General features: G+C 45.7%; 1 protein-coding gene across 1 annotated transcript in view; it reads right to left on the reverse strand.

The window, feature by feature from the left end:
* TRPM2 (transient receptor potential cation channel subfamily M member 2) overlaps positions 1-15,521 on the reverse strand; it is a 1,329,765-nt gene that overhangs the window by 698,748 nt on the left and 615,496 nt on the right. The gene's annotated exons all lie outside the window — the stretch shown is intronic.

Here is a 15,521-nt window from a genome sequence, read left to right on the forward strand (position 1 = left end):
CGAAGCATCTCAAATAGGTTTCCAAGGTCTGATTGGTTCGCTCCGTTTGGCCATTTGTCTGAGGATGGAATGCTGAAGAAAAAGACAAATCAATGCCCATTCTAGCACAAAAGGACCGCCAAAACCTAGAAACGAACTGGGAACCTCTGTCAGACACAATATTCTCCGGAATACCATGCAAACGAACCACATGCTGAAAAAATAATGGAACCAAATCAGAGGAGGAAGGCAACTTAGGCAACGGCACCAAATGGACCATCTTAGAAAACCGGTCACAAACCACCCAGATGACAGACATCTTCTGAGAGACAGGAAGATCAGAAATAAAATCCATGGAAATATGCGTCCAGGGCCTCTCAGGAATAGGCAAAGGCAAAAGCAACCCGCTGGCATGGGAACAGCAAGGCTTAGCCCGAGCACAGGTCCCACAGGACTGCACAAACGAATGCATTTCAAAAACCTGACCTGCACATCCAAACATAGACTGAGTGTGAACAGGTGCTGAACCCAGAGTCGCCAACTCGTATATAGTTAAGTAAATAGGGCAGCACACTGCAGCGCCAAAACATGCAAACTTGAAAACACGAAATTTGAACTGCATTACTGCACTAGAAATATGAAAAATGAGAGCTTTTAGCGCATAAAAATGGCCAATTTTATGTGTACCTCGTAGCCACTTTACGGCATCTCTCTTATACGAGGTCCTACGCTTGACCTACCTCGCTGAGAATAAACGTCTCCATCTGAATGGGTACATGTGAAACCTCTTCTTGGACTCAAATTCTCTCTCACTGTGGAGGGGTATTGGACCTACTATAATTAAAACACCTGAAGCTAGGAGGCGGGGAGTGCACGATCAGAAGGCTAGAGAATACATTTCAAAAACCTGACCTGCACATCCAAACATAGACTGAGTGTGAACAGGTGCTGAACCCAGAGTCGCCAACTCGTATATAGTTAAGTAAATAGGGCAGCACACTGCAGCGCCAAAACATGCAAACTTGAAAACACGAAATTTGAACTGCATTACTGCACTAGAAATATGAAAAATGAGAGCTTTTAGCGCATAAAAATGGCCAATTTTATGTGTACCTCGTAGCCACTTTACGGCATCTCTCTTATACGAGGTCCTACGCTTGACCTACCTCGCTGAGAACAAACGTCTTCATCTGAATGGGTACATGTGAAACCTCTTCTTGGACTCAAATTCTCTCTCACTGTGGAGGGGTATTGGACCTACTATAATTAAAACACCTGAAGCTAGGAGGCGGGGAGTGCACGATCAGAAGGCTAGAGAATACATTTCAAAAACCTGACCTGCACATCCAAACATAGACTGAGTGTGAACAGGTACTGAACCCAGAGTCGCCAACTCGTATATAGTTAAGTAAATAGGGCAGCACACTGCAGCGCCAAAACATGCAAACTTGAAAACACGAAATTTGAACTGCATTACTGCACTAGAAATATGAAAAATGAGAGCTTTTAGCGCATAAAAATGGCCAATTTTATGTGTACCTCGTAGCCACTTTACGGCATCTCTCTTATACGAGGTCCTACGCTTGACCTACCTCGCTGAGAATAAACGTCTCCATCTGAATGGGTACATGTGAAACCTCTTCTTGGACTCAAATTCTCTCTCACTGTGGAGGGGTATTGGACCTACTATAATTAAAACACCTGAAGCTAGGAGGCGGGGAGTGCACGATCAGAAGGCTAGAGAATACATTTCAAAAACCTGACCTGCACATCCAAACATAGACTGAGTGTGAACAGATGCTGAACCCAGAGTCGCCAACTCGTATATAGTTAAGTAAATAGGGCAGCACACTGCAGCGCCAAAACATGCAAACTTGAAAACACGAAATTTGAACTGCATTACTGCACTAGAAATATGAAAAATGAGAGCTTTTAGCGCATAAAAATGGCCAATTTTATGTGTACCTCGTAGCCACTTTACGGCATCTCTCTTATACGAGGTCCTACGCTTGACCTACCTCGCTGAGAACAAACGTCTTCATCTGAATGGGTACATGTGAAACCTCTTCTTGGACTCAAATTCTCTCTCACTGTGGAGGGGTATTGGACCTACTATAATTAAAACACCTGAAGCTAGGAGGCGGGGAGTGCACGATCAGAAGGCTAGAGAATACATTTCAAAAACCTGACCTGCACATCCAAACATAGACTGAGTGTGAACAGGTGCTGAACCCAGAGTCGCCAACTCGTATATAGTTAAGTAAATAGGGCAGCACACTGCAGCGCCAAAACATGCAAACTTGAAAACACGAAAATTGAACTAGATTACTGCACTAGAAATATGAAAAATGAGAGCTTTTAGCGCATAAAAATGGCCAATTTTATGTGTACCTCGTAGCCACTTTACGGCATCTCTCTTATACGAGGTCCTACCTCGCTGAGAATAAACGTCTCCATCTGAATGGGTACATGTGAAACCTCTTCTTGGACTCAAATTCTCTCTCACTGTGGAGGGGTATTGGACCTACTATAATTAAAACACCTGAAGCTAGGAGGCGGGGAGTGCACGATCAGAAGGCTAGAGAATACATTTCAAAAACCTGACCTGCACATCCAAACATAGACTGAGTGTGAACAGGTGCTGAACCCAGAGTCGCCAACTCGTATATAGTTAAGTAAATAGGGCAGCACACTGCAGCGCCAAAACATGCAAACTTGAAAACACGAAATTTGAACTGCATTACTGCACTAGAAATATGAAAAATGAGAGCTTTTAGCGCATAAAAATGGCCAATTTTATGTGTACCTCGTAGCCACTTTACGGCATCTCTCTTATATGAGGTCCTACGCTTGACCTACCTCGCTGAGAATAAACGTCTCCATCTGAATGGGTACATGTGAAACCTCTTCTTGGACTCAAATTCTCTCTCACTGTGGAGGGGTATTGGACCTACTATAATTAAAACACCTGAAGCTAGGAGGCGGGGAGTGCACGATCAGAAGGCTAGAGAATACATTTCAAAAACCTGACCTGCACATCCAAACATAGACTGAGTGTGAACAGGTGCTGAACCCAGAGTCGCCAACTCGTATATAGTTAAGTAAATAGGGCAGCACACTGCAGCGCCAAAGCATGCAAACTTGAAAACACGAAATTTGAACTGCATTACTGCACTGGAAATATGAAAAATGAGAGCTTTTAGCGCATAAAAATGGCCAATTTTATCTGTACCTCGTAGCCACTTTACGGCATCTCTCTTATACGAGGTCCTACGCTTGACCTACCTCGCTGAGAATAAACGTCTCCATCTGAATGGGTACATGTGAAACCTCTTCTTGGACTCAAATTCTCTCTCACTGTGGAGGGGTATTGGACCTACTATAATTAAAACACCTGAAGCTAGGAGGCGGGGAGTGCACGATCAGAAGGCTAGAGAATACATTTCAAAAACCTGACCTGCACATCCAAACATAGACTGAGTGTGAACAGGTGCTGAACCCAGAGTCGCCAACTCGTATATAGTTAAGTAAATAGGGCAGCACACTGCAGCGCCAAAACATGCAAACTTGAAAACACGAAATTTGAACTGCATTACTGCACTAGAAATATGAAAAATGAGAGCTTTTAGCGCATAAAAATGGCCAATTTTATGTGTACCTCGTAGCCACTTTACGGCATCTCTCTTATACGAGGTCCTACGCTTGACCTACCTCGCTGAGAATAAACGTCTCCATCTGAATGGGTACATGTGAAACCTCTTCTTGGACTCAAATTCTCTCTCACTGTGGAGGGGTATTGGACCTACTATAATTAAAACACCTGAAGCTAGGAGGCGGGGAGTGCACGATCAGAAGGCTAGAGAATACATTTCAAAAACCTGACCTGCACATCCAAACATAGACTGAGTGTGAACAGGTGCTGAACCCAGAGTCGCCAACTCGTATATAGTTAAGTAAATAGGGCAGCACACTGCAGCGCCAAAACATGCAAACTTGAAAACACGAAATTTGAACTGCATTACTGCACTAGAAATATGAAAAATGAGAGCTTTTAGCGCATAAAAATGGCCAATTTTATGTGTACCTCGTAGCCACTTTACGGCATCTCTCTTATACGAGGTCCTACGCTTGACCTACCTCGCTGAGAATAAACGTCTCCATCTGAATGGGTACATGTGAAACCTCTTCTTGGACTCAAATTCTCTCTCACTGTGGAGGGGTATTGGACCTACTATAATTAAAACACCTGAAGCTAGGAGGCGGGGAGTGCACGATCAGAAGGCTAGAGAATACATTTCAAAAACCTGACCTGCACATCCAAACATAGACTGAGTGTGAACAGGTGCTGAACCCAGAGTCGCCAACTCGTATATAGTTAAGTAAATAGGGCAGCACACTGCAGCGCCAAAACATGCAAACTTGAAAACACGAAATTTGAACTGCATTACTGTACTAGAAATATGAAAAATGAGAGCTTTTAGCGCATAAAAATGGCCAATTTTATGTGTACCTCGTAGCCACTTTACGGCATCTCTCTTATACGAGGTCCTACGCTTGACCTACCTCGCTGAGAATAAACATCTCCATCTGAATGGGTTCATGTGAAACCTCTTCTTGGACTCAAATTCTCTCTCACTGTGGAGGGGTATTGGACGTACTATAATTAAAACACCTGAAGCTAGGAGGCGGGGAGTGCACGATCAGAAGGCTAGAGAATACATTTCAAAAACCTGACCTGCACATCCAAACATAGACTGAGTGTGAACAGGTGCTGAACCCAGAGTCGCCAACTCGTATATAGTTAGGGGAAGAAACCTTCATAGGAACATGATGAGAAGACAACCAGACCAAATCACCAACACGAAGCCGGGGACCAACATACCGACGACGTTTAGCAAAACGCTGAGCCTTTTCCTGAGACAACGTCAAATTGTCCACCACATGATTCCAAATTTGCTGCAACCTGTCCACCACGGAATCCACACCAGGACAGTCAGAAGGCTCAAGCTGCCCAGAAGAAAAACGAGGATGAAAACCAAAGTTACAAAAGAAAGGCGAAACCAAGGTAGCAGAACTAGCCCGATTATTAAGGGCAAACTCGGCCAACGGCAAAAAGGTCACCCAATCATCCTGATCAGCAGACACGAAGCATCTCAAATAGGTTTCCAAGGTCTGATTGGTTCGCTCCGTTTGGCCATTTGTCTGAGGATGGAATGCTGAAGAAAAAGACAAATCAATGCCCATTCTAGCACAAAAGGACCGCCAAAACCTAGAAACGAACTGGGAACCTCTGTCAGACACAATATTCTCCAGAATACCATGCAAACGAACCACATGCTGAAAAAATAATGGAACCAAATCAGAGGAGGAAGGCAACTTAGGCAACGGCACCAAATGGACCATCTTAGAAAACCGGTCACAAACCACCCAGATGACAGACATCTTCTGAGAGACAGGAAGATCAGAAATAAAATCCATGGAAATATGCGTCCAGGGCCTCTCAGGAATAGGCAAAGGCAAAAGCAACCCGCTGGCATGGGAACAGCAAGGCTTAGCCCGAGCACAGGTCCCACAGGACTGCACAAACGAATGCATATCCCGCGACGTGGAAGGCCACCAAAAGGACCTAGCCACCAAATCTCTGGTACCGAAAATCCCAGGGTGACCAGCCAACACCGAACAATGAACCTCAGAAATAACCCTACTAGTCCATCTATCAGGAACAAACAATTTCTCCACAGGACAGCGGTCAGGTTTATCAGCCTGAAACTCCTGAAGTACCCGCCGCAAATCAGGGGAGATGGCAGAAATAATCACCCCCTCCTTGAGGATCCCAGGCGGCTCAAGAACTCCCGGAGAATCAGGCAAAAAACTCCTAGAAAGGGCATCAGCCTTCACATTCTTAGAACCCGGAATATACGAGACCACAAAATCAAAACGTGAGAAAAACAGAGACCACCGAGCCGGTCTAGGATTCAACCGCTTAGCAGACTCGAGGTAAATCAGATTCTTGTGATCAGTCAAGACCACCACGCAATGCTTGGCTCCCTCAAGCCAATGTCGCCACTCCTAAAATGCCCACTTCATAGCCAACAACTCCCGATTGCCGACATCATAATTACACTCAGCAGGCGAAAACTTTCTGGAGAAGAAAGCACACGGTTTCATCAAAGAGCCATCAGAATTTCTCTGAGACAAAACGGCCCCTGCCCCAATCTCAGAAGCATCAACCTCAACCTGAAAAGGGAGAGAAACATCTGGCTGACGCAACACAGGGGCAGAAGTAAAACGACGTTTAAGCTCCTGAAAGGCCTCAACAGCAGCAGAGGACCAATTCACCACATCAGCGCCCTTCCTCGTCAAATCGGTCAGAGGCTTCACCACACTCGAAAAATTAGCAATAAAGCGGCGATAAAAATTGGCAAAGCCCAAAAATTTCTGAAGGCTCTTTACAGATGTAGGTTGAGTCCAATCATGAATGGCCTGGACTTTAACAGGGTCCATTTCAATAGCCGAGGGGGAAAAAATGAAACCCAAAAAAGAAACCTTCTGAACTCCAAAGAGGCACTTAGACCCCTTCACAAACAACGCATTAGGACGAAGGACCTGAAATACCATCCTAACCTGCTTTACATGAGACTCCCAATCATCGGAGAAAACCAAAATATCATCCAAATACACAATCATGAATTTATCCAGATAATTCCGGAAGATATCATGCATAAAGGACTGAAATACCGATGGAGCATTAGAGAGCCCGAATGGCATCACAAGATATTCAAAATGGCCTTCGGGCGTATTAAATGCTGTTTTCCATTCATCACCTTGTTTAATACGCACGAGATTATACGCCCCTCGAAGGTCGATTTTAGTAAACCAACTGGCACCCTTAATCCGAGCAAACAAATCAGAAAGTAAAGGTAAAGGGTACTGGAATTTGACAGTGATCTTAGTGAGAAGGCGATAATCTATACAGGGTCTCAAGGAGCCATCCTTCTTGGCAACAAAAAAAAATCCCGCTCCCAACGGTGACGAAGACGGGCGAATATGCCCCTTCCTCAAGGACTCCTTTACATAACTCCGCATAGCGGCATGCTCTGGCACAGACAGATTGAAAAGTCGGCCCTTAGGGAACTTACAGCCAGGAATCAAATTAATGGCACAATCGCAGTCCCTATGAGGAGGCATAGAACTGGACTTGGGCTCATCAAATACATCCTGGAAATCCGACAAAAACTCAGGAACTTCAGAAAAAGGGGACAAGGAAATGGACATCAAAGGAATATCACTATGTATCCCCTGACAACCCCAACCAGTTACAGACATAGATCTCCAATCCAGCACTGGGTTATGTACCTTTAACCATGGAAAACCCAGCACAACAACATCATGCAAATTATGCAACACCAAAAAGCGAATATTTTACTGATGTGCTGGAGCCATGTACATGGTTAATTGAGTCCAATACTGAGGTTTATTCTTGGCCAATGGCGTAGCATCAATCCCCCTTAAGGGAATAGGACTCTGCAAAGGCTCCAAGGAAAAACAACAGCGCTTGGCAAATTCTAAGTCCATTAAGTTCAGGGCAGCGCCAGAATCCACAAATGCCATAACAGAGAAGGACGACAATGAGCAAATCAGGGTAACAGACAAGAGAAATTTAGGCTGTACAGTACTAATGGTAACAGACCCAGGAACCCTCCTGGTACGCTTAGGGCAATCAGAAATAGCATGAGCAGAATCACCACAGTAAAAACACAGGCCATTCTGACGTCTGAATTTCTGTCTTTCTGCTCTAGTCAAAATCCTATCACATTGCATAGGCTCAGGACTCTGCTCAGAGGACACTGCCATAAGGTGCACAGCTTAGCGCTTGCGCAGACGCCGATCAATCTGAGTGGCTAGAGACATAGATTCGCTCAAACCGGTAGGCGTAGGAAAGCCCACCATTACATCTTTAAGGGTTTCAGAAAGACCTTTTCTGAAAATAGCAGCCAGAGCCTCTTCATTCCACTTAGTGAGCACAGACCATTTTCTAAATTTCTGGCAGTATAACTCTGCCGCTTCTTGACCCTGACACAGGGCCAACAGTGTTTTCTCAGCATGCTCTACTGAGTTAGGTTCGTCATACAACAATCCAAGCGCTTGAAAAAATGCATCCACACTCAACAATGCCGGATCCCCTGTTTCAAGAACAAAAGCCCAGTCTTGAGGATCACCACGCAGTAAGGATATGATGATTTTCACTTGCTGAATGGGATCACCAGAAGAACGGGGTTTCAAAGCAAAAAACAATTTGCAGCTATTTTTAAAGTTCAAAAACTTGGATCTGTCCCCAAAAAACAAATCAGGAGTAGGAATTCTAGGCTCTAGAGCCGGAGTCTGGACAATATAATCTTGGATACTCTGGACTATTGCAGCAAGTTGATCCACACGAGAAAACAAACTCTGAACCTCCATACCAGAGCATATATCCAGCACCACCCAGATATCAAGAGGAAAAAAAAGACAGAACAGAGCACAGAAAAAAAAATGGTTCAGAACTTTCTTTTCCTTCTTTTGAGATGCATTTAATTCATTTCTGGCCTGCTGTACTGTTATGACCTGGTGGTTAAGAGGCTACACTGATATGACCTGGTGGCTAAAACGCAACATGGAGCGAGCTCTGAGAAGGTGGTATCTCTACTGACCGCAGTCCCTAATCCTAACAACAACACTAGAAATAGCCGTGGGATGTTCCTGACTCTCCCTGGACACCTCTTCACAGCCTAAGAAATAACTACCTCTAAAGAAGGAAATAGAAAGCTATCTTGCCTCAGAGAAAACCCCCAAAAGGAAAGATAGCCCCCCACAAATATTGACTGTGAATGGAGAGGGAAATGACGTACACAGAAATGAAATCAGAATTCAGCAAAGGAGGCCAATACTAAACTAGATAGACAGAGAGAAAAGGATACTGTGCGGTCAGTATAAAAAACTACAAAATCCACGCAGAGTTTACAAAAATGAACTCCACACCGACTCACGGTGTGGAGGGGCAAATCTGCTTTCCCAGAGCTTCCAGCTAGCCTGAATAAGACATAGTAACAAGCTGGACAAAAAGAAACATATTTGCAAAGCAATAGAGTCCAAACAAATGGACAAACAAAAACTAGCAAAAACTTATCTTTTGCAGACAAGGACTGGCCATATGAAAATTCCAAGGAGAGAACCAAATCCAACCAAGAACATTGACAGCAGGCATGGACTAAAGCCCAGAGCAGGTTTAAATAACAAACCCAGGCAAGGCGATTAGTGAAGGCAGCTGCTACAGCTACCTAAAGGAGCAGCAGATCCACTCGAAACCACCAGAGGGAGCCCAAGGGCAGAACTCACAAAAATACCATTAGCAACCACAGGAGGGAGCTCCAGAACGGAATTCACAACAACCTGCCTCCTTGATCTTCGCTATAAAGGCAAATTGCAAAATATTATGCCACATGAGAACCTGGAACAAATATTAGCAACCAAACAATCAACTCTTGTTGACCGTTTGATTCAGGCATTCTCAGCACACAGCGCCGCTGATGGTTCTCACACGAGCTGCAGGGGGCAGCAGACCAGAGGTGTTAGAGGTGCACAAATCAGAAGTGGCATTGGACAGAGGGGTTTTCTTACCAGGTTGTGGAGTGATTTCGCAATGACCGCTGACAGGACAGGTACTGCAGCATCAATTCAAAGTGACAGGAGACAACATTTGTCCAGTATGGTTACTAACTATTTTTCATCCCTTATCGATGTTCTCCCTCAACCGTCATTCCCATTTGATTACTGGGCATCCAAATTAGACACCTGGCCAGAATTGGCAGAATATGCATTGCAGGAGCTTGCTTGCCCAGCAGCTAGTGTGCTATCAGAAAGAGTATTCAGTGCTGCTGGTTCAATATTAACCGAAAAAAGGACTCGTCTGGCTACCCAAAATGTTGATGATCTAACCTTCATTAAAATGAACCACTCATGGATTTCGAATTATTTTGCCCCACCTTTCCCGGCTGACACCTAGCTTTCCTATGAAAAGGTCTTGCTTGTGGACTGGTCTGACTGAGTTTTCCAATCTCGTAATTTGCAACAGCTGATTGTCCAGCATACGACATGTTTACACCTCCCTAAATGGGCAAACTCCCCCCACGGGGCCGTGGTCTCGCCACTTGGTGCAAGCACCCGTGAGAGTGCCGTTTGTCTGAAGAGGTGGGTGTGCACGCTTTTGGTCGACGGCACTGCCACTGGGTCCCTCATAGTACAATAAAGTGTCTCTGGCGGTTTTGGCGCGCAACCATTGTCAGACACACCGTTGTAACATGAGGGGCCCTGGGCCTGTACCGCCAGCCACAAGACAGTTCCCCCCCAGCTCAAACAGTGCTCTACCACTTGCAAAATTATCTCTCACAGCTCCACCAATGTTTAGTCTATGCACTGACATCCTTCAATGCCTGGCACTGACAATACCAATGTGTTGACATGTATGATGCTACTTAAAATAGTCAGGGGCAGTGTCCTATATTTACACCAGTAAATACTTTGCGCCAAATTACTAGGTCTGAAACTCAGCAGAGGAGCCCACCCCTCTACCTAAGAATGCCACCCTTTTGTTTTTTGGTTTTGTTGTATTGCGAGACATTAACATCTATTTATTTTTTGGGAGTACTAACTGTCAGACACTCCTTACAATCGGCCTCCGCTGACAACACCAATGCTGCTTGTGTACCCCTGCAAGATAATTCCAAGTGCATAGAGCCTACTTTTGTTATGTTAGGCCTACTAAGTCTGTCTGCGGTCCATAATAGAAATTGTCCTTCACTGACCACACCACTCCTGCCCGTGTACCCCTGGAGCCTATTTTAAAGTGCCTACAGCCTACTTTTCTTATGTTAGGCCTACTAAGCCTGTCTGCGGTCCCTCCTTCCAATAGTCCTCCACTGACCAGACCAATGCTGGCCGTGTACCCCTGGAACCTATTTTAAATTGCATAGAGCATCTTTTTTTTAATTGTAGGCGTACTAAGTCTGTCTGCGGTCCATAATTGAAATTGTCCTTCACTGACCACACCACTGCTGCCTTTGCACCCCTGGAACCTATTTTAAAGTGCCTACAGCCTACTTTTCTTATGTTAAGCCTACTAAGCCTGTCTACGATCCCTCCTTCCAATAGTCCTCCACTGACCAGACCAATGCTGGCCGTGTACCCCTGGAACCTATTTTAAAGTGCCTACAGCCTACTTTTCTTATGTTAGGCCTACTAAGCCTGTCTGCGGTCCCTCCTTCCAATAGTCCTCCACTGACCAGACCAATGCTGGCCGTGTACCCCTGGAACCTATTTTAAATTGCATAAAGCATCCTTTTTTTAATTGTAGGCATACTACGTCTGTTTGCGGTCCAAATTAGAAATTGTCCTTCACTGACCACACCACTGCTGCCCGTGTACCCCTGGAACCTATTTTAAAGTGCCTACAGCCTACTTTTCTTATGTTAGGCCTAATAAGCCTGTCTGCGGTCCCTCCTTCCAATTGTCCTCCACTGACCAGACCAATGCTGGCCGTGTACCCCTGGAACCTATTTTAAATTGCATAGAGCATCTTTTTTTTTAATTGTAGGCATACTAAGTCTGTCTGCGGTCCATAATTGAAATTGTCCTTCACTGACCACACCACTGCTGCCCTTGTACCCCTGGAACCTATTTTAAAGTGCCTACAACCTACTTTTCTTATGTTAGGCCTACTAAGCCTGTCTGCGGTCCCTCCTTCCAATAGTCCTCCACTGACCAGACCAATGCTGGCCGTGTACCCCTGGCACCTATTTTAAAGTGCCCACAGCCTACTTTTCTTATGTTAGGCCTACTAAGCCTGTCTGCGGTCCATCCTTCCAATAGTCCTCCACTGACCAGACTAATGCTGGCTGTGTACCCCTGGAACCTATTTTAAAGTGCCTACAGCCTACTTTTCTTATGTTAGGCCTACTAAGCCTGTCTGCGGTCCCTCCTTCCAATAGTCCTCCACTGACCAGACCAATGCTGGCCGTGTACCCCTGGAACCTATTTTAAATTACATAAAGCATCCTTTTTTTAATTGTAGGCGTACTAAGTCTGTCTGCGGTCCATAATTGAAATTGTCCTTCACTGACCACACCACTGCTGCCCTTGTACCCCTGGAACCTATTTTAAAGTGCCTACAACCTACTTTCCTTATGTTAGGCCTACTAAGCCTGTCTGCGGTCCCTCCTTCCAATAGTCCTCCACTGACCAGACCAATGCTGGCCGTGTACCCCTGGAACCTATTTTAAAGTGCCCACAGCCTACTTTTCTTATGTTAGGCCTACTAAGCCTGTCTGTGGTCCATCCTTCCAATAGTCCTCCACTGACCAGACTAATGCTGGCCGTGTACCCCTGGAACCTATTTTAAAGTGCCTACAGCCTACTTTTCTTATGTTAGGCCTACTAAGCCTGCCTGCGGTCCCTCCTTTCCAATAGTCCTCCACTGACCAGACCAATGCTGGCCGTGTACCCCTGGAACCTATTTTAAATTGCATAGAGCATCCTTTTTTTAATTGTAGGCGTAGTAAGTCTGTCTGCGGTCCATAATTGAAATTGTCCTTCACTGACCACACCACTGCTGCCCTTGTACCCCTGGAACCTATTTTAAAGTGCCTACAGCCTACTTTTCTTATGTTAGGCCTACTAAGCCTGTCTGCGGTCCCTCCTTCCAATAGTCCTCCACTGACCAGACCAATGCTGGCCGTGTACCCCTGGAACCTATTTTAAAGTGCCTACAGCCTACTTTTCTTATGTTAGGCCTACTAAGCCTGTCTGCGGTCCCTCCTTCCAATAGTCCTCCACTGACCAGACCAATGCTGGCCGTGTATCCCTGGAACCTATTTTAAAGTGCCTACGGCCTACTTTTCTTATGTTAGGCCTACTAAGCCTGTCTGCGGTCCCTCCTTCCAATAGTCCTCCACTGACCACACCACTGATGCCCGTGTACCCCTGGAACCTATTTTAAAGTGCATAGAGCATCCTTTTTTTAATTGTAGGCGTACTAAGTCTGTCTGCGGTCCATAATTGAAATTGTCCTCCACTGACCAGACCAATGCTGGCCGTGTACCCCTGGAACCTAGCTGAAAGTGCATAGAGCCTACTTTTTTTCTTTATTTCATATTTATAAAGCCCAGATGAACTATGCTGTACCATGGTTCGAGCTACCCATTCGACACTTCTTTTGCGAGAAAAGTCATCCCAGCTCTCCACCAGCATGAAAAAGTCCGCATTGTCCATGCACTCAGGCAATCTAAGAGTAGAAAGGTGCACCTGACAACAGATGCATGATCCAGTAGGCATGTCCACGGAAGGTTACGTGTCCATTACGGCGCACTGGGTTAATGTGGTGGATGCATGGTCCACAGGGGACAGCCTACTAAGTTTGTCTGCAGTCCCTAATTCAAATTGTCCTCCGCTGACCACACCAATGCTTCCTGTGTAACCCTGTAACCTTTTTTAAACTGCATTGAGCCAAATTTTTGGTTTAAGGCCTACTACCTGTGTCTGTCTGCGCCACTCAATACAGCTGTCCTCCTCTGAAAAAAGCTGAGCGTCAATTGTCTGGTTTTTGGCCTATAGGAATTTGAAAACTGCATTGGGGCTACTACTTCGGTAGGGCCTACTAACGGTGTCTGCCGCTCCAAGGTGTTCTCCAGGTTGCCTCTCCATAGCTTCAATCTTCATGCTCTAGTTAAGTAGTTGTTGAAACAACACTGCATTAAACCTACAAGTAGGGTCTGGGTCGTAGAGACGGTGTCTCCCACTCCAAGGTGTTCTCCAGGTTGCCACATAATCGAAGCTGCAGAGAGCCTATTTTGTTATTTTAGGCCTACTAAGTCTTTCTGCGGTCCCTCCTTCCAATTGTCCTCCACTTAGCACACCAATGCAGACCGTGTACCCATGTAACCTTTTTTAAACCTGCGTCGAGCCAACTTTGTGGTGTAAGGCCTACTTGTAGTGTCTGGCTGCGCCACTCAATACAGCTGTCCTCTTTACAAAAAATGACCTGCAATTATCTGGTTTTCAGCCTATCGGAATTTTAAAACCGCAGTGGGCATACTAGTTTGGTTGGGGCCTACTAACAGTGTCTGCCGCTCCACGGTGTTCTCCTGGTTGCCTTTCCTGAGCTTCTATATTCAGGCTCTTGTTAAATAGTTGTTAAATAGAACAACTGCATTTGGCCTACTAGTTGCTTTGGGGCCTACTAACAGTGTCTGCCGCTCCTTGCTGTTCTCCTGGTTTCCTGTCCTGAACTTCCCTTTTCAGGCTCTCGTTAAGTTGTTGTTAATGTTAGACTGCATTTGGCCTACTAGTTGGGTTGGGGCCTACTATTGGTGTCTGCCGCTCCTTGCTGTTCTCCTCCACTGAACAAAGCTGTGCCGCCTGTTTACTACTGTTGCCAATTTTGAACTGCATTTAGACTACTTACTGATTTGGGCCTACTCTCGGTGTCAGCCTCTCTTTACAGATGTCCTCCACTGAACAAAGCAATGCCCCCTGGTTATTCCTGTTACCAATTTTGAACTGCATTTAGCCCACTTTATTCTTTGGGCCTATATCTGTGTTTCCTCCTCATCCTGCCCATTGCCTAGCCAGTGATAGGTGAGTCTGCTGGTACATTGCCCCAGACCACTACATTCCCCTTGCACAGCCAGAATCTGACCCTGCTGAAATTCAGGTTCCCCTTCCCACATAGTATACCACCTTACAAGGGGACAAAGAGGAAGGTGAAGATGAAAGTGCAAGTTCCATCATCAGGTGGGGGGGCATACTCGTTGGCGACGTCACTGGCACAGGGCCCCTCATAGTACGCAAAAGTGTCGCTGCCGGTGGGAGGCGCCCCCACCGTGCAAACACACCGCCGTACTTTGAGGGGCCCTGTGCCAGTGCCAATGCCAACGAGTGGGCCCCCCTGCTTGCTCAGGATCACAGCACTTGCAAAGTTTTAATACTTACCTCGCCCTGCTTCACTGCCGTGACGTGGTCCAGATTTCCTGGGCCCACAAAATACTTGAACCAGCCCTACCCCCAACAACTTTAGCCAAATTACCCCCAATTTCCAATGCCTAACTATTATTGTAAGGGAAATTAAGATTGACAAGCTTCATTAAGAAGAATGGATGTTTTTGCCATTAAAATGGGCACTCTAGGTGTTTTCCTGGCCCCCACTCACTGCCGACTATGCTGCCCCATTGACTTGCATTGGGTTTCATGTTTCGGTCGATCCCGACTTTACGACATAATCGGCCGATTTCACTCGACCCGACTTTTGAGATAGTCGGGTTTTGAGAAACCCGACTCGACTCTAAAAAAGTCAAGGTCGCTCAACCCTAGTATTTAGTCCTCCGGCTGTGTCGAGGTGTCTAGGGTTTGTTAGGCACACCCCACGGCTACTTCTAGTTGCGGTGTTAGTTCAGGATTTGCGGTCAGTACAGTTACCACCTACTCCAGAGAAAGATTCATGCAGCTCCAAGGTC

Source organism: Ranitomeya imitator, chromosome 7 (assembly GCF_032444005.1).
Source record: "Ranitomeya imitator isolate aRanImi1 chromosome 7, aRanImi1.pri, whole genome shotgun sequence".
Classification (NCBI taxonomy): domain Eukaryota; kingdom Metazoa; phylum Chordata; class Amphibia; order Anura; family Dendrobatidae; genus Ranitomeya; species Ranitomeya imitator.